The sequence below is a fragment of the Bos taurus genome, chromosome 14, assembly GCF_002263795.3.
Source record: "Bos taurus isolate L1 Dominette 01449 registration number 42190680 breed Hereford chromosome 14, ARS-UCD2.0, whole genome shotgun sequence".
Lineage (NCBI taxonomy): Eukaryota > Metazoa > Chordata > Mammalia > Artiodactyla > Bovidae > Bos > Bos taurus.
In genome coordinates, this window is record NC_037341.1 from 57590568 (window position 1) to 57610417 (window position 19850).

At 38.3% G+C, this 19850-nt stretch overlaps 1 long non-coding RNA gene across 1 annotated transcript in view; it reads right to left on the reverse strand.

Moving 5' to 3' along the window:
* Nucleotides 1-1070: 1070 nt before the first annotated feature.
* Nucleotides 1071-19850, reverse strand: part of LOC132342214 (uncharacterized) — a 213999-nt gene continuing 195219 nt past the window's right edge. The window contains exon 7 of the long non-coding RNA XR_009490524.1: nucleotides 1071-1372. This is a non-coding gene — a long non-coding RNA (uncharacterized lncRNA). The remainder of the gene's footprint in view (nucleotides 1373-19850) is intronic.

Genomic DNA, 19850 nt, shown 5'->3' on the forward strand with positions numbered 1-19850 from the left:
AATAACTGGCTCAAGAAAATTTTTATGTCAAAGAGGAGTATTGGGGGATAGCATATACTGCTCTCCTGACTGGACATTTTCACAGGTAACTCAACATGTACTATGTTGTTGAATTTAATTCTTATAAAAATTTGTGTAAAGTTAATTACATCATTGAAAATCATATACATAGTGTCTAAGGATTACAGTCATTTCTTTCACCCCAAATTTAGTACTCTTTCCATGCATTGTCTTTCTCTGTAATCTTAGACAATATGGGCCAGGAGGATAAAACTGGGAAATATTTTATAAAGCATATCTACAACTTTCTCAGAAGTTATTTTCCCAAGGAAGACCATAAGTGTGAAACCTATATCTGCTTTTCAGATACAAACTAGTATTTTGTTTTGTCCACAATTTATTATAATAATTTAATGATCAGAGAACATAATTGGATTTTAAGAGGCTCAAAAAAAGCCTAGAATACAGGAAAAATAAAGTCAATCAATTTAACCCCACTGCTAGAAGTTCTACAATAAGCACTCTCTAATCCAAAAATGCTGTAGGGCTCTAGAAGAAGCCTATTTGTGATCAAATAAGCCCTGAACTGACTTTTGATGTTAAGAGAAGGGTAGGATAGATGTTCCAAATGGTCCTCCTCTTGTAATGCAAGTTGATCCTACATAACTACAACATACATGCTTTTTAAATTAGAGTTGAACACAAAAGCAAACATAGAAAATCTCCAAAGATTAAGATATGTAGGGGAAGAATAAAAAGAACAGTGAGCTAAACCCTGAATAATCCCAGGAAACAAATATACAATTTAAGGTTCCCCAATTCTAATACCAGCCCTGGGCTCAGGGGACATCTAGGCCATTGTCTTCAAGGTAGGGATGCTGCACAGTAATGTGAGATGCCCCACAGGAGCTAAAGTGGTTGAATATGCATATGTAACTTTGGCTCCCTGAAGCAAACAAATCTTCAGAAAGTCACCCTACATTAGCCTTTCAGAATTCTCAAAAGTTGCATAAAGTAAAACTCACCGTTTAAATAAATCACTTAATAAATAAAATAGGCTGCATGAGTGAGCGTGATCAGAAGTAACAAAAAATAAACCTGTCAAAACCTGGTGACATTAGAATTAGCTGATGAAAAATATACAATGATTTTTATAAAAACCTAGAAAAAATACCTGATGCAAAGACCCCGTTGCTGGGAAAGATTGAAGGCGGGAGGAGAAGGGGACGACAGAGGATGAGATGACTGGATGGCATCACTGACTCGATGGATGTGAGTCTGAGTGAACTCCGGGAGTTGGTGATGGACAGGGAGGCCTGGCGTGCTGCGATTCATGGGGTTGCAAAGAGTCAGACACGACTGAGTGACTGAACTGAAGAAAAAGACAAACACAGTTAAAATATGTTAGAAACATGAGATTATTAAAAATGGCTAAGCAAATTGTAAAAGGATCAAGTAGAGGTTTTCTGAATAAAAAACATTTATTGAAATTAAAATCTCAATTGCTATGTTAAACAATATATAAGACACAGCTAAAGAGATAATGAACTAGAAACAAGAAATGAAGAATTTGCAGTTGAGAGATAAGGGCATGGAAGTATAAAAGGTTAAGAATCACTGAAGAAAGAAACACAGAAGGTCAAACACACATTTAATTATAATCCTTGAGAAAATAATACAGAGAAGCAATAATGGAGTAATTGAGAATCAGGCTGAGAATTGCTGAGTCTCATGAATATGAGAGCTTTTTAAGAATTATGATAGACAGAAACTTAATAATCAGAGGAAAATCTGTATGTAAAAGATAGTAAAACTCCAGAACACCAACTATAAAGGAAGTATCTGAAATTCTGCCAGCCAGGGAAAAAAAAAAAACAGAACACCTATAATAAAGAAAATTTAGTCTAACAATATATTTCTGAACAGCTTCAATGTAAGTCAAAGGCCTTAGAGCAAAATCTTCAAGACTGAGAGAATATGAACCTAGAATTGAATTACAAAAGTTCTTTTTCAAGGTCATTATTAAAATACATTCACAAAAAGAAAAAACAAGTTTACCACCAATAGACCTTTACTAGCATACATTCTAAAAGGTGTACTTAAAGGAAAAGGAGGAAAGATTCTAGATATAAATTATGAAATACAAGAAAACAATGTTGATCAAAGCAAATGTTAAACATACAGATTAATCTATACACTAAAAATAACAAAATGATAACTATTTTGTTTATGATGAATAACTGTTAAAAAGAGACAACAAAGGTACTAGATATGCACAGTCTAATACTGTTAGAAATTATTATTTAAACTTAAGAAAATTAAGTTAAAAATTCAGGTGCTTATTCACACTAGCTACATTTTGCATGCTCAGTAGCCATATGTGCTGGAAGTACTAAGTAGTCAGTAAGACAAGAGTTAAATAAAGAAGAAAACTAAAATGTCACTATTAACAAATGATATAAATGTTTACATAGAACATTCAGCAAATTTGGAAAACTCAGCAGTGGCTACAGGACTGGAAAAGGTCAGTTTTCATTCCAATCCCAAAGAAAGGCAATGCCAAAGAACATTCAAAATCCCACATAATTGCACTCATCTCACATGCTAGTCAGTGAAGTCGCTCAGTCGTGTCCAACTCTTTGCAACCCCATGGACCATAGCCTACCAGGCTCCTCTGTCCATGGGATTTTCCAGGCAAAAGTACTAGAGTGGATTGCCATTTCCTTCTCCAGGGGATCTTCCCGACCCAGGGATGGAACCTGAGTCTCCCGCATTGTAGACAGACGCTTTACCGTCTGAGCCACCAGGGAAGTAAAGTAATGCTCAAAATTCTCCAAGTCCAGACTTCTACAGTACGTGAATCATGAACTTCCAGATGTTCAAGCTGGATTTAGAAAAGGCAGGGGAACCAGAGATTAAATTGCCAACATCCAATGGATCATCAAAAAAGCAAGAGAGTTCCAGAAAAACATCTATTTCTGCTTTATTGACTATGCCAAAGCCTTTGACTGTGTGGACCACAATAAACTCCGGAAAATTCATTGACAGATGGGAATAACAGACCACCTGACCTGCCTCTTGAGAAATCTGTATGCAGGTCAAGAAACAACAGTTAGAAATGGACATGGAACAACAGATCGGTTCCAAATAGGGAAAGGAGTGCATCAAGGCTGTATATTGTCACCTTGCTTATTTAACTTATATGCAGAGTACATCATGAGAAACGCTGGGCTGGATGAAGCACAATCTGGAATCAAGATTGTCAGAAGAAATATCAATAACCTCAGATATGCAGATGACATCACCCTTATGGCAGAAAGCAAAGAACTAAAGAGTTTTTTGATGAAAGTGAAAAAGGAGAGTGAAAAAGTTGGCTTATAACTCAACATTCAGAAAACTAAGATCATGGCATCTGGTCCCATCACTTCATGGCAAATAGATGGGAAACAGTGGCTGACTTTATTTTTCTTCTCTCCAAAATCACTGCAGATGGTGACTGCAGCCATGAAATTAAAAGACGCTTGCTCCTTGGAAGAAAAGTTATGACCAACCTAGACAGCTTATTAAATAGCAGAGGCATTACTTTGCCAACAAAGTCTGTCTAGTCAGGCTTTGGTTTTTCCAGTGGTCATGTATGGATGTGAGAGTTGGACTGTAAAGAAAGCTGAGTGCCGAAGAATTGGGGCTTTTGAACTGTGGTGTTGGAGAAGACTCTTGAGAGTCCCTTGGACTGCAAGGAGATCCAACCAGTCCATTCTGAAGGAGATCAGCCCTGGGATTTCTTTGGAAGGAATGATGCTGATGCTGAAATTTAAGTACTTTGGCCACCTCATGTGAAGAGTTGACTCATTGGAAAAGACTCTGATGCTGGGAGGGATTGGGAGCAGGAGGAGAAGGGGACGACAGAGGATGAGATGGCTGGATGGCATCACTGACTCAATGGACGTGAGTCTGGGTGAACTCTGGGAGTTGGTGATGGACAGGGAGGCCTGGTGTACTACAGTCCATGGGGTGACAAAAAGTCAGACATGACTTAGTGACTGAACTGTACTGAAATGAACAAATGATATGAATGTCTATATAGAAACCTAAAGAATTTACCAGCAAATATTAGAAATCTTGCTTACCAAAGTGCCTGATTATAACATTATTTAAACATTAATGTGTTAATATATATAAGCTACAAATTCAGAAAGCATAACTTAAAATGTATTTTATTAATAACATGAAACATACAGTGAAATATATATATTTTAAAAGATGATGTGCTAGAAGCCAAGGAACAAAGACTAAATTTTATTGAAAGCTGTTTATAGAACACAAAAATATAAAAATAAATATACCAAGTACATGGTGGGATAGCTCAATAGCATTAAATGTCGGTTCTCCTTACATGTCACTATATTGAGGAGGAAAAGTTAAAAGTTTACGTAACCTCCTGCTCGTTCTGCCTCTGTAACTCAGCTTGCTCCTTGCAAAGTCTGGATTATGTAGGTCACGTAGTCTCAGAAAGTGGGGACTTATTTACAATACCAGGAACTGGAGCTTATCTCACTCACCCTTGTCCTGCTCTTTGCAATTGCCCAGCGCCTGCCAACCTGCTTAATCATGCCTGTCCATGTAAAGGTCAGGCATCAAGGTCAGGCATCCCCCTCCCCATCTTGACTGCTGTTCCTGTATGCGGAACCCCTTAGTTAAAGCAGCCTATTAGCAGCTAGTGTTGCCCACTATAGTCTGTGTATGAAAACTCTGTTACCCCTTTGTTCAGGGCTCAGAGCTTGGAGTGTTATCTCCTTTGGGCCTGCCGGTGTCATAAACCTGAATTCTCCAACTCTCTGAGTGTAGTGCTTGGTTTCTCAATTACTGACTTCTGCAACAATATATTTAATCGAAGTTTAACAGGATTTTTAGGAAATAAGTTAACTCTAAGACTCACTTGAAAAAGTAAAGGCCCAATACTGGGTAAAACATAACTGAAGAAGAATAGTGTGGGGAAAACTGTACTGTCAGATAATAAGCTTTATTATAGAGGTATGCTAATGAATAAAGTGTGATATTAATTCACAACTGGTCATGGTACAAAACACTCAATAGATTAGAGAGTTCAGAAACAGACGTATGCTTAATAGAACTCAGTAATGACAAAGATGATACTACTGATCATTGGAGAAAGGAGCTATACTAATCATATAAAAAATATTTTTTGAATATAATACCTATAAATTTCAAGCTGACTAAATATTAAATTCCAAAGGGAAACTTTTAGAAGATATCTTTTATGATCTCAGAATAGGGTAAATATCAACCTTAAATGAAAAAATATTATTAAACTCAATTATATTAATAGAAAAAACTTCTGCTTATCAAAAGACATAATAAAGAAAATAGGAAATCACAAATTATTTGAAGAAGATAGACCCAAAGAATTAGTATCCACCAAGTATAATATGCTTATGAAGCAACAATAAAAACAACTACCCTTCTCCCATCAAATCAAAACAATCTAATAAATGACCAAACCTGTATTTCAAATGAGAAAAGATACTAATGATTTAACCTCATTAGTAATCAGATAAGTAGAATTTAATGTCACAATGACATATTTTACATATATATTTTAAAATTCTTATATTAATTGCTGGCCAGGAGGCAGAGTGATAAAACATATATACAACTCTAGGGGCTGTATAATTGGAATATCTAATTTGAAAAACAATAATTTTGTAAATCTAAGCCTGAACTTACCTATTACTGAGGAATTTTACTCCTAGAAACAAAACTTAGAGAAACCTGCACATGAGCCCCAGAAGCTATGTACAAGAATTGTGTAGATGACAATAATAATTAATAACAAAAAATCAGGTAACAGAAGCACTGACAAAGAAACTATAAATTATGACATAGTCACAAAAAATACAATATTAAGTAGCTGTGAAAAAGAGGGAACTATGGCTACTAGAACATGATAGATGAATCAGAAACAATGTTGAGTGCAAAAAAGCAAGTTGAAGAAAATTACGTATTATGAACTTATATAAAGCATAATATACACATATAATTATGTAATTACCTAACTTATATACTATAAAGTTTATGAAGAGCTTTTTATTTTTTTTAGATATTGCTACATATGTGAAGATTTTATTTAAGAAGGAAAGAGAGGCAGGTTGGAGACAAGATAGTGAAGTAGGAAGCCTTGAGCTCAGCTTCTCTCATGAAAATACCAAAATCACAAATAACTGCTGAACAACCATCAAGAAAAAAGACTGAAACTACCAGAGAAGATATTCTACATCCAAAGACAAAAAGAGAAATCACAATATCATGATAGGAGGGGTGCTGTTTCTGCTGCTAAGTCGCTTCAGTCGTGTCCAACTCTGTGCAACCCCATAGACGGCAGCCCTCCAGACTCTGCCGTCCCTGAGATTCTCCAGGCAAGAACACTGGAGTGGGTTGCCATTTCCTTCTCCAATGCATGAAAGTGAAAAGTGAAAGTGAAACCGCCCAGTTGTGTCCAACTCTGAGCGACCCCATGGACAGCAGCCCTCCAGACTCTGCCGTCCCTGAGATTCTCCAGGCAAGAACACTGGAGTGGGTTGCCATTTCCTTCTCCAATGCATGAAAGTGAAAAATGAAAGTGAAGTCGCTCAGTCATGTCCGACTCTTCACAACCCCATGGACTGCAGCCCACCAGGCTCCTCCGTCCATGGGATTTTCCAGGCAAGAGGAGGGGTGCATTCATGACAATATAAAATCCTACACACACCAGATGGATGACCAACAAACTGAAAAATAATTATATCACAGAGGTTCCCCCACAGGAGTGTGGTTTCTGAGGCCTATGTCAGACTCCCCAGCCTGGAGGTCTGACATCAATCAAGAAGAGAAGCCCCCAGAGTATTTGGCTTTGAAAGCCAGCACAGCTTGATCAGAGGAACTCCAAGGACTTTGAAACATAGAAACAGCACTCTTGGAGGGTGCAAGCAAGGCCTCATGTAAACCAGATGCCAGGGGAAAAGCAATGACTTCATAGACGCCTAGACCTCACCTACCTGCTAGCGTTAGTATGTCACTTGAGAAGCAGGAAGCAGTTATAGCTCTCTCTTTAGACATAAAATCTGGTGGTGAACATGTCTGGAAATAGTTTGGGACATTTAGCACCAAGATGTGGAATCACCCACCAGCTTGTAGGCTGCAGTGCTGGGATGCCTTAGGCCAACCAACCAACAGGGCAGGAACACAGCCTACCTGTCATCAGACAGGCTACCTAAAATCTTCCTGAGCCCATAGCCTCTCCCTAAACACACCCCTTGACATGGCCATGCCTACCAGAGGCAAAAGGCCCTGCTCCAGCCACCAGTGGGCAGGCAGCAGTCCCTCCCACCATGCTGCTGCTGCTAAGTCACTTCAGTCATGTCTGACTTTGTGCGACCCCAGAGACGGCAGCCCACCAGGCTCCCCCGTCCCTGGGATTCTCCACGCAAGAACACTGGAGTGGGCTGCCATTTCCTTCTCTAACACATGAAAGTGAACATTGAAAGTGAAGTCGCTCAGTCGTGTCTGACGCTCAGCAATCCCATGGACTGTAGCCTACCAGGCTCCTCCGTCCATGTGATTTTCCAGGCAAGAGTACTGGAGTGGGGTGCCATTGTCTTTTCCCACCATGAGGCCTCCACAAATCTCCAAACCAGCCTCACCCACCAGTGGGCAGATATCAGAGGCAAGAGAACTACACCATTGCAGCCTATGGAATGGAAATTGTAATCACAGAAAGACAAAATGAGACAGTAAATCTGTTCTAAATGGAGGAGCAAGACAAAACCCCAGAAGAACAACTGAATGACATTGAGACAAGCAATCTACCCAAAACAGAATTCAGAGTAATGATAGTGAAGATGCTCCAAGATCTAGGAAAGAGAATAGAGGCACAGACCAAGAAGATACAAGAAATGTTGAACAATAACCTAGAAGAAATAAAGAACAAATAAACAGAGATGAACAAGAACTGAAATGAAAGTACTCTGGAAGAAATCAAGAGCAAAATAAATGAGGCAAAAGAACAGATAAGTGAGCTGGAAGACAGGGTAGAAATCACTGCCACAGAACAACAACAACAACAAAAAAGAATGAAAAGAAATGAGGACCATTTAAGAGACGTCTGGGACAACATTAAATGCAAGCAACAGTCACACTATATGGGTCCAAGAAGGAGAAGAGAAAGAGAAAGGGCCCGAGAACAGAGTGGAAGAAATAATAGCTGAAAACTTCCCTAACATGGGAAAGGAAACAGTCATCCAAGTCCAGGAAGCAGAGAGTCGCAGGCAGGATAAACCCAAAGAGGGACATGCTGAGACACATGGTAATCTAATCAATAAAATAAAGACAAATAAAAAATATTAAAAGCAACAAATAACATACAAGGGAACTCCCATAGGTTATTCAGCTGATTTCTTAGCAGAAACTGCAGGCAAGAAGGGAGTTGCAAGATATGTAAAATGTGATGAGAGACAAAAACCTAAGACTAAGAATATTCTATCCAGGAAGGCTCTTACTCAGATTTGAAAGAGAAACCAAAGATTTACAGGCAAGCAAAAGCTAAGAGAATTTAGCACCAGCAGACCAGGTTTACAACAAATGGTAAAGGAACTTCTCTAGGCGGAAGAGAAAAGGCCAAAACTAGAAAACAAAAAAATTACAATTGGAAAAACTCACTGGTAAAGGCAAACATATAGTAAAGGTACAAAATCATACACATAAAAATATGATATCAAAACCATCAGCTGTGAGGAGAGCACAAATGCAGGATACTAGACATACATTTGAAATGAAAAGACCAGCAACTTCAAACAACCTTGTTTATATCATATTACTATATCAAAACCTTATGGTAACCACAAACTGAATAGATACATATACATAAAAGAAAGAGTCCAAACACAATACTAAATTTAGACATCAGGTCACAAGAGAGAAGATCAAAAAATCACAGGAGAGAAGAAGAGGAAGGGGAAAAAAAAGACTTACAAAGCAAATCCAAAATAATGCTTTAAATGTCAGTAAGAAAATACATATTGATAATTACCTTAAGGGTAAATGGATTAAATGCTTCAACCTAAAGACACAGACTGGTTGAATGGATACGAAAACATGCCCTGTATATATGCTGCACACAAAAGACCCACTTCAGACCTAGGGACATATACAATTGAAAGTAAGAGGATGGAAAAGAGTATTCCGTGCAAATGGAGTTCAAAAGAGGCTACAGTAGCAATACTCATATCACACGAAATAAACTTTAAAATAAGTTAGAGAGTAACAATTGGCTTAAGGCTCAACATTCAGAAAACTAAGATGATGGCATCCTGTCTCATCACTTCATGGCAGATAGATAGGGAAACAGTGGAAACAGTGGCTGAGTTTATTTTGGGGGGCTCCAAAATCACTGCAGATGGTGATTTCAGACATGAAATTGACAGATGGTTACTCCTTGGAAGGAAAGTTATGACCAACCTAGACAGCATATTAAAAAGCAGAGACATTACTTTGCCAACAAAGGTCCATCTAATCAAGGCTATGGTTTTTCCAATAGTCATGTAAGGATGTGAAAGTTGGACTATAAAGAAAACTGAGTGCAGAAGAATTAATGCTTTTGAACTGTGGTGTTGGAGAAGACTCTTGAGAGTCCCTTGGACTGCAAGGAGAGCCAACCAGTCCATTCTGAAGGAGATCAGTCCTGGGTGTTCATTGGAAGGACTGATGTTGAAGCTGAAACTCCAAAATTTTGGCCACCTGAAGTAAAGAGCTGACTCATTTGAAAAGACCCTGATGTTGGGAAAGACTGAAGGCAGGAGGAGAAGGGGACGACAAAGGATGAGATGGCTGGATGGCATCACCGACTTAATGGACATGAGTTTGGGTGAACTATGGGAGTTGGTGATGGACAGGGAGGCCTGGCATGCTGCAGTTCATGGAGACGCAGAGAGTCGGACATGACTGAGATACTGAACGTGTAACTCATATTACGCAAAATAAACTTTAAAATAAAGACTGTTACAAGAGACAAAGAAGGACACTACATAATGATCAAGGGATCAATTCAAGAAGAAGATGTAACAATTGAAAATACACATGCACCTAACATCGGAGCAGCTCAATGTATAACGCAAATGCTAACAGCCATAAAGGGGCAATCGACAGGAACACAATAATAGTAGGGGATCTAACACCCCGCTTTCCTCAATGGACAGATCATACAGACAGAAAATCAAGAAGGAAACTTAGGCCTTAAAAGACACAGAGACCATATGTACTTAATTGGTATTTATATAGCATTCCAAGCAAAAGCAGCAGAATATACATTCTTCTGGTGCAGATGGAGTATTCTCCAGGATGGATCACATGCTGGGCCACAAAGTGAGCCCCAGCAAATTTAAGAAATCTGAAATCATATTAAGCATCTTTTCCAACCACAACACTATGAAATTAAACATCACCAAAAGAAAAAAAACTGTAAAAAAACACAAATACATAAAGGCTAAACAATATCAAAGATATCAAAGAAGAAATTAAAAAATACCTAGACACAAATGGGAGAAGGCAATGCCATCCCACTCCAGTACTCTTGCCTGGAAAATCCCATGGATGGAGGAGCCTGGTAGGCTGCAGTCCATGGGGTCGCTAGGAGTCGGACACGACTGAGTGACTTCACTTTAACTTTTCACTTTCACGCATTGGAAAAGGAAATGGCAACCCACTCCAGTGTTCTTGCCTGGAGAATCCCAGGGACCGGGGAGCCTGGTGGGCTGCTGTCTCTGGGGTCGCATGGAGTCGGACACGACTGAAGTGACTTAGCAGCAGCAGCAGACACAATGACAACAAAAACACAACCATCCAAAACCTATGAAACACAGCAAAAACAGTCCCAAGAGGGAAGTTTATGGCAATACAACCTTTCCTCTGGAAACAAATCTCATATAAACAACCTCTAGCTTTACAAGTAAAGCAACTAGAGAAAGAAGAACAAACACAAAGTTTATAGAAGGAAAGAAATCATAAATATCAAAACAGAAATAAATAGAGATGAAGAAAACAATAGGAAAGATTGATGAAACTAAAAGCTGCTTCCTGAAAAGATAAACAAAATTGATAAAGCATCAGCCAGATTCATCAAGAAAAAAGAGGGGGTTCAAATCAATAAGTCAGAAATGAAAACAGGCTAAATTACAACTTATAACACAGAAATACACAGGAACATAAGAGACAACTGTTAATGCAAGCAGAGTCTGATGCTGGGAGGGATTGGGGGCAGGAGGAGAAGGGGACGACAGAGGATGAGATGGCTAGATGGCATCACCTACTCGATGGATGTGAGTCTGAGTGAACTCCGGGAGTTGGTGATGGACAGGGAGGCTTGGCGTGCTGCGATTCATGGGGTCGCAAAGAGTCAGATACGACTGAGCGACTGATCTGATCTGATCTGATATCTGCCTATAAGATGAATAACCTAGAAGACATGGACAAATTATTATAAGGGTACAGTCTCCTAGGACTGAATCAGAAATAAACAGAAAATATAAACAGATCAATCACAAATTGAAATTGAAATTGTGATGTAAAAACTCCCAACAAACAAAAGCTCAGGACCAGATAGCTTAATAGGCAAATTCTATCAAACATGAGAAAAGAGTTAGCACTCATCCTTCTGAAACTATTCCGAAAATTGCTGAGAAAGGAATACTCCCAAACTCATTCTATTAGGTCACTATTACCCAATAACAAAATTTTAAAAAGATACCACAAAAAAGGAAACTTACAGGTCAATATCACTGATGAATATAGATGAAAAAATTCTCAACAAAATACTAGCAAACCAAATCAACAATACACTAAATGGATTATACACCATGATCACCATGATCCCAGGGATGCAAGGATTTTTTTTATATCCATAAATCAATTAGTGTGATACAGCACATCAACATATTGAATAAAAACCATATGATCATCTCAACAGAAAAAAAAAAAAAACTTTTTACAAAACTCAACATCCATTTATGATAAAAACTCTCCAGAAATTGGACAGAGGGAACACACCTCAACATAATAAAGGCCAAATATGACAAACCTACAGCTAACTTTATACTCAATGGTGAAAAACTGAAAGCCTTTTCTCTAAGTTCAGGAGTGCCCACTCTCACCACTTTTATTCAGCACAATTTTGGAAGTCCTAGCCACAGCAGTCAGAGTAGAAAAATTAATAAAAGGAATTCAAATTGTAAAAGAAGTAAAACTCTCCCTGTTTGCAGATGACTTACTATACATAGAAAATACTAAAGATTCTATCAGAAAAATACTAGAGCTCTTCAATGAATTCAGTAAAGTTGCAGGATGCAAAAATTAATACACAGAAATCTGTTGCATTTCTATATACTAACAATAGAAAATCAGAAAGAGAAATTAAAAATCCCATTTACCCACATATCAAAAAGAATAATATACCTAGGAATAAACCTAACTAAGTGGTCAAAATACCTGTACTTGAAAAACTTTAAACTGATGAAAGTAACTGAAGATGATACAAACAGTTGAAAAAATATACCATGTTCTTAAATTGAAAGAATAGTATTGTCAAAATGACTATACTACTCAAGACAATCTACAGATTCAATGTAATCCCTATCAAATTACCAGTGGCATTTTTCACAGAACTAAAAAAAATCTGAAAATTTGTATGGAGACACAAAAGACCCTGAATAGCTAAAGCAATCTTGAGAAAGAAAAATGGAGCTGGAGGAATGAAGCTCCCTGACTTCAGAATATACTACAAAGCTATATTCATTTGTAGTATAGAGGGGTTTCAGGAGGGAAGGGACATATATATATCCCTGTGGTTGATTCGTGGTATGTGTGGCGGAGGCCAACACAATATTGTAGAGCAACTGTCCTCCACTAACTGTATTTTGTTCTGTACTTCTCAATACTGTTGACTTACAATCTTTGATAATAATTATACTCATCAAAACAGTATGATACTGTACACACACACAATAGAACTGTAGATCAATGAAACAGGATAAAGAGCTCAGAAGCAGTTATGCCCTTACGGTCACTTAATCCTTGAAAAAGGAGGTAAGACAATACAATGGAAGAAAGATTGTCTCTTCAATAAATGGTTCTGGGAAAACTGGAAACTAAAGTAAAAAATGAAATTAGAATATGCTTTAATACCATACACAAAAATAAACTAGAATCTAAATTTAAGATCAGATACTATAAAACTTTTATAGGAAAACATAGGCATAGCACTCTTTGACATAAATTGTAGCAATATTTTTTCCAACCTGTCTCCTAGAGTAATGGAAATAAAAACAAAAACAAATGGAATCTAATTAAAAGCTTTTGCACAGCAAAGGAAACCATAAACAAAATGAAAAAACAACCCAAAGAATGGGATAAAGTATTTGCAAACAGTGAGACCAAGGAGGGATTAATCTCCAAAATTTTCAAAGAGTACAGACAGTTCAATACCAAAAAACAAACAACACAATCAAAAAACGTGCAGAATATCTAAATAGACATTTCTCCAAAGAAGACATGCAGATGACTAAGAAGCACATGAAAAGATATTCAACACTGCTAAATATTAGAGAAATGTAAATCAAAACTATAATGAGGTATCACCTCATACAGGTCAGAATGGTCATCATCAAAATTCTTTAAACAATAAATGCTGGAGAGGGTGTGAAGAAAAGAGAATCCTCCTACACTCTTGGTGGGAATGTAAATTGGTATAGCCACTATGAAGAACAATATGGAGATCCATTAAAAAACTAAAAAGAGCTACCATATAATTCCACAATCCCACTCCTGGGCATGTGTCCAGAGAAAACCATAATTAGAAAAGACACATGCACCCCAGTGTTCATTGCAGCATTATTTACAACAGCCTGGACAGGGAAGCAAACTATCCATCATTAGAGGAATGGATAAAGAAGATGTGGTATGTATATTCAATGGAATATAACTCAGCCATTAAAAAGAATGCAATAATCCCATTTATAGCAACATGGATGAACCTAGAGATTACCATACTAAATGAAGTAAGTTGGAAAAGGCAAATATCATATGATATCACTTATATGTGGAGTCAAAACAATATGTGAATAAACTTATTTACAAAAATAGAAGTTGACACATAGTCTTCAAAAACAAACTTATGGTTACCAAATGGATAAATTGGGGTTGGGATAAATTAGGAAGGTGGGATTAACATATATACACCACTGCATGTAAAACAGATAATCAACAAGATTTACTGTGTAGCACAGGGAACCCTACTCAATATTTGTGATAACCTAAATGGGAAAAGAATCTGAAAAAGAATAGATAAATGTATATGAATAACTGAATCACTTTGCTGTAGACCTGAAACTAACACAGTATTGTAAATCAACTGTATTCCAACGTAAAACAAAAATTTTTTAATAAAAAAATTTAATAAAAATAAAAACCAGAACTTGAAATAATAATTACCACTATATTGGTTTGAGGTCACAAATCTAATAAAATGATCATATTTACAAAATAAAAAAATACATGCATGTGCACCAAATCACTTCAGTTGTGTCTGACTCTTTGCATTCCTATAGTCGTAGCCCACCAGTCTCATCTGTCCATGGGATTCTCCAGGGGAGAATACTGGAATGGTTTGCCTTGGCATCCTTCAGGGGATCTTCCTGACCCAGAGATCGAACCGGCATCTCTTAAGTATTCTGAATTGGCAGGCAGGTTTTTACCACTAGGGCCACATGGGAAGTCTCCAAAAAATGCATAGGGAATACTATATCAGTTATTTCTGGAATGGTAGTAGAAGGATGGAATTTTGGAGGAATACACCCAAAATTCAGGGATGTCAATAACATTCTAGTTTTTAATCTAAACAGTGAGTTCACCGTGTTGATGTTATTATGCTTCATAAAGTCTCATCAATTACTTATATGTATCAAATATTGCATAACATTTTATTCAGAGCTTTTGTGTATCTTTTGATGTACCACATAATTTGGCTTAGCTAAAAATGATAAGCTAAATTACATTATGCATGAGTAAACAAAAAAACATGGATTTGGAGCCAGTTAGAGCTAGATTGGAATTTTCCTTGATTTTGATGATTGCTAGATTAAGCTGTATAATCTTGAGTGAGACATTTAGGATCTCTGAATATCAGTCTCTTTCAACAATATTTTATATTACGCCTGCTATGTGCTGATGTTCAAGCTGGTTTTAGAAAAGGCAGAGGAACCAGAGATCAAGTTGCCAACATCTGCTGGATCATGGAAAAAGCAAGAGAGTTCCAGAAAAATATCTATTTCTGCTTTATTGACTATGCCAAAGCCTTTGACTGTGTGGACCACAATAAACTGTGGAAAATTCTGAAAGAGATGGGAATACCAGACCACCTGATCTGCCTCTTGAGAAATTTGTATGCAGGTCAGGAAGCAACAGTTAGAACTGGACATGGAACAACAGACTGGTTCCAAATAGGAAAAGGAGTGTGTCAAGGCTGTATATTGTCACCCTGTTCATTTAGCTTATATGCAGAGTACATCTTGAGAAACGCTGGGCTTGAAGAAACACAAGCTGGAATCAAGATTGCCGGGAGAAATATCAATCACCTCAGATATGCAGATGACACCACCCTTATGGCAGAAAGTGAAGAGGAACTCAAAAGCCTCTTGATGAAGATCAAAGTGGAGAGTGAAAAAGTTGGCTTAAAGCTCAACATTCAGAAAACGAAGATCATGGCATCCGGTCCCATCACTTCATGGGAAATAGATGGGGAAACAGTGAAAACAGTGTCAGACTTTATTTTTCTGGGCTCCAAAATCACTGCAGATGGTAACTGCAGCCATGAAATGAAAAGACGCTTACTCCTTGGAAGGAAAGTTATGACCAACTTAGATAGCATGTTCAAAAGCAGAGACATTACTTTGCCAACAAAGGTTCGTCTAGTCAAGGCTATGGTTTTTCCTGTGGTCATGTATGGATGTGAGAATTGGACTGTGAAGAATTCTGAGTGCCGAAGAATTGATGCTTTTGAACTGTGGTGTTGGAGAAGACTCTTGAGAGTCCCTTGGACTGCAAGGAGATCCAACCAGTCCATTCTAAAGGAGATCAGTCCTGGGTGTTCTTTGGAAGGAATGATGCTAAAGCTGAGACTCCAGTACTTTGGCCACCTCATGCAAAGAGTTGACTCATTGGAAAAGACTCTGATGCTGGGAGGGATTGGGGGCAAGAGGAGAAGGGGACAACAGAGGATGAGATGGCTGGATGGCATCACTGACTCGATGGACATGAGTCTGAGTGAACTCTGGGAGTTGGTGATGGACAGGGAGGCCTGACGTGCTGGGATTCATGGGGTCACAAAGAGTCAGACATGACTGAGCAACTGATCTGATCTGATCTGATCTGATGTGCTTAGTACAGTTCAGGACACTAGAGGTATAGTGATCAACAAAACAGAGGCCACATCCAGGTGCTGCAGAAGATCTGGAGAAGAGATTGCACAGGAGCCTGGAATGGCTCACCATTCCAGGCTGAGATACTTGGTGTGAGACCCATGTCAGAGCCCTCTTAGGTGAATTTCTGTGGAAATTATTTCATAGGCCTTTTCTAAATTGGTGCTCTTCCAACACTCCTGGGAATATATCTAACACAGACCAGGACATTTTACATCCTAACATTATCATAAGTAGTTTGTCTAAGAAGCTGGCAATCTGCTCTTTTGTCAGTCTATTAAATTCCTCACGGTATGAGGTTAGGTCAGCTGTGGTACAAGGGACCAAATCTGTAGAGAAGTCTTTACTGTAACTTGCTCATATGCTAATAATCCCTGACTGCCTTACTTGTACGCTTTTCCCATTTTTACCCTCACTCCCCAGTGTCACCAGAGAGAGAATTCCTTTCTCCCATTTTACTTTTACAGACATCAGGGTCAGAGCTCTCCCCTCTCCTACCTGCCTACCTTCACGTTCTCTGTGGGTCTCATTCTTTCTCTTATTGCCACGTTCCCACTGAGCTCTTGGATACTCAAGCAGTCCTGGGGCTATGAGCATGTTGGTTTATCAGTTACCATCTATCCTGAAGGAATTTGTTGCTGCTGTTGTTTAGTCGCTCAGTTATATCCAACTCTTTTGCAACCCTGCGGACCGTAGCCCATCAGGCTCCTCTGTCCATGGGATTTCCCGGGCAAGAATACTGGAGTGGGTTGTCATTTCCTCCTCCAGAGCATCTTCCTGACCCAGGGATCACCCATCTCCTGCATTGGCAGGTGAATTCTTTACCACTGAGCCACCCAGGAAACCCATCTTGAATTAATACTTGCTCCAACAGGGCACATAGCCAGTTTGAGAGCAGAAAAGCTTTCTATCCTTATGTAAGAACCTAAGAGAAAAATAAAGGGAAAAATCTAATAACAGTGTGGTTACTCTAAATATAAATTTTGCATATATGATATTCATTGAAATGTAATAAGAAAAATCCTCATATTTAGCAGAAATGCAGTTTATGTATCACACAAAGAACCCTCCTGAAACCAACAGTAAATTCTTATAAAAGGGCATTCATCTGAAATACTGATAAAGAAACATCAAGAAAATAATCATTAAATTCTCAATATCTGAAAAGTAGGGAGAAAAAGAGTAAAAAAAGTAAGTCAAAGATATTTGCATGTCATAATTGGAAAATTTCCTTCAACTGTGACCAAAGCAACAAAATGAGGCTTGAATATGTATTCAGACAGTGATTGTTGGAAAGTAATAGATAATTATTTACTTTCTTTAGAAAAGGGCGTAAGAGAATACATTATAGAGTTTGGTCAATCCACAACTCAGGTGGTAACACCAAGCTTCTTGAAAGGACATTCCTCATTCTCAAACACCTTGAAGGAAAATGAACCAGGTAATCAGGCCACAGGGGAGATTTTAAATATTAAAAGTTGTTTTCAAGTGTCTGTTTTGCTTCTGGAAATATCTTTATTTAAAACAAGAAGTCTTGCCCCACTCACTATCAAAAAAAAGAACATAAGCAAAAAAACTTCCCACCACACTGAGTCTCTCTTTCCATTTTTTCTAAGCTAAGGGAAAGATATACCCATTTGAATGCAGAGTTCCAAAGAACAGCAAGGAGAGATAAGAAAGCCTTCCTCAGTGATCTATTCTGCAAAGAATACAGGGAAAAAATACAATGGGAAAGACTGGAGATCTCTTCAAGAAAATTATAGATACCAAGGGAACATTTCATGCAAAGATGGACTCAATAAGCACATAAATGGTGTGGACCTAACAGAAGCAGAAGATATTAAGAAGAGGTGACAAGAATACACAGAAGAACTGTACAAGAAAGATCTTCACAACCCAGATAATCATGAAGCTGTCATCACTCACCTAGAGCCAGACATCCTGGAATGTGAAGTCAAGTGGGCCTTAGAAAGCATCACTGTAAACAAAGCTAATGGAGGTGATGGAATTCCAGTTGAGCTATTTCAAATCCTGAAAGATGATGCTGTGAAAGTGCTGCACTCAATATGCCAGCAAGTTTGGAAAACTCAGCAGTGGCCACTGGACTGGAAAAGGTCAGTTTTCATTCCAATCCCAAAGAAAGGCAATGCCAAAGAATGCTCAAACTACCACACAATTGCACTCATCTCACATGCTAGTAAAGTAATGCTCAAAATTCTGCAAGCCAGGCTTCAACAATACGTGAACTGTGAACTTCCAGATGTTCAAGCTGGTTTTAGAAAAGGCAGAAGAACCAGAGATCAAATTGCCAACATCCACTGGATCATGGAAAAAGCAAGAGAGTTCCAGAAAAACATCTACTTCTACTTTATTGACTATGCCAAAGCCTTTGACTTTGTGGACCACAATAAACTGTGGAAAATTCTGAAAGAGATGGGAATACCAGACCACCTGACCTACCTCTTGAGAAATCTGTATGCAGGTCAAGAAGCAATAGTTAGAACTGGACATGGAACAACAGACTGGTTCCAAATGAAAAAAGGAGTACGTCAAGGCTATATATCGTCACCCTGCTTATTTAACTTATATGCAGAGTACATAATGAAAAACGCTGGACTGGAAGAAGCACAAGCTGGAATCAAGATTGCTGGGAGAAATATCGATACCTCAGATATGCAGATAACACCACTCTTATGGCAGAAAGTGAAGAAGAACTAAAGAGCCTCTTGATGAAAGTGAAAGAGGAGAGTGAAAAAGTTGGCTTAAAGTTCATCAATCAGAAAACTAAGATCATGGCATCTGGTCCCATCACTTCATGGCTTCAAATATTTGGGGAAACAGTGGAAACAGTGTCAGACTTTATTTTGGGGGGCTCCAAAATCACTGCAGATGGTGATTTCAGACATGAAATCGACAGACGCTTACTCCTTGGAAGGAAAGTTATGACCAACTTAGACAGCATATCAAAAAGCAGAGACATTACTTTACCAAAAAAGGTCTGTCTAGTCAAGACTACGGTTTTTCCAATAGTCATGTATGGATGTGAGAGTTGGACTAGAAAGAAAGCTGAGCACAGAAAAATTGATGCTTTTGAGCTGTGGTGTTGGAGAAGACTCTTGAGAGTCGCTTGGACTGCAAGGAGATCCAACCAGTCCATTCTAAAGGAAATCAGTCCTGAGTGTTCACTGGAAGGACTGATGTTGAAGATCAAACTCCAATACTTTGGCCACCTGATGCGAAGAGCTGACTCATTTGAAAAGACCCTGATGTTGGGAAAGATTAAAGGAAGGAGGAGAAGGGGATGACAGAGGATGAGATGGTTGGATGGTATCA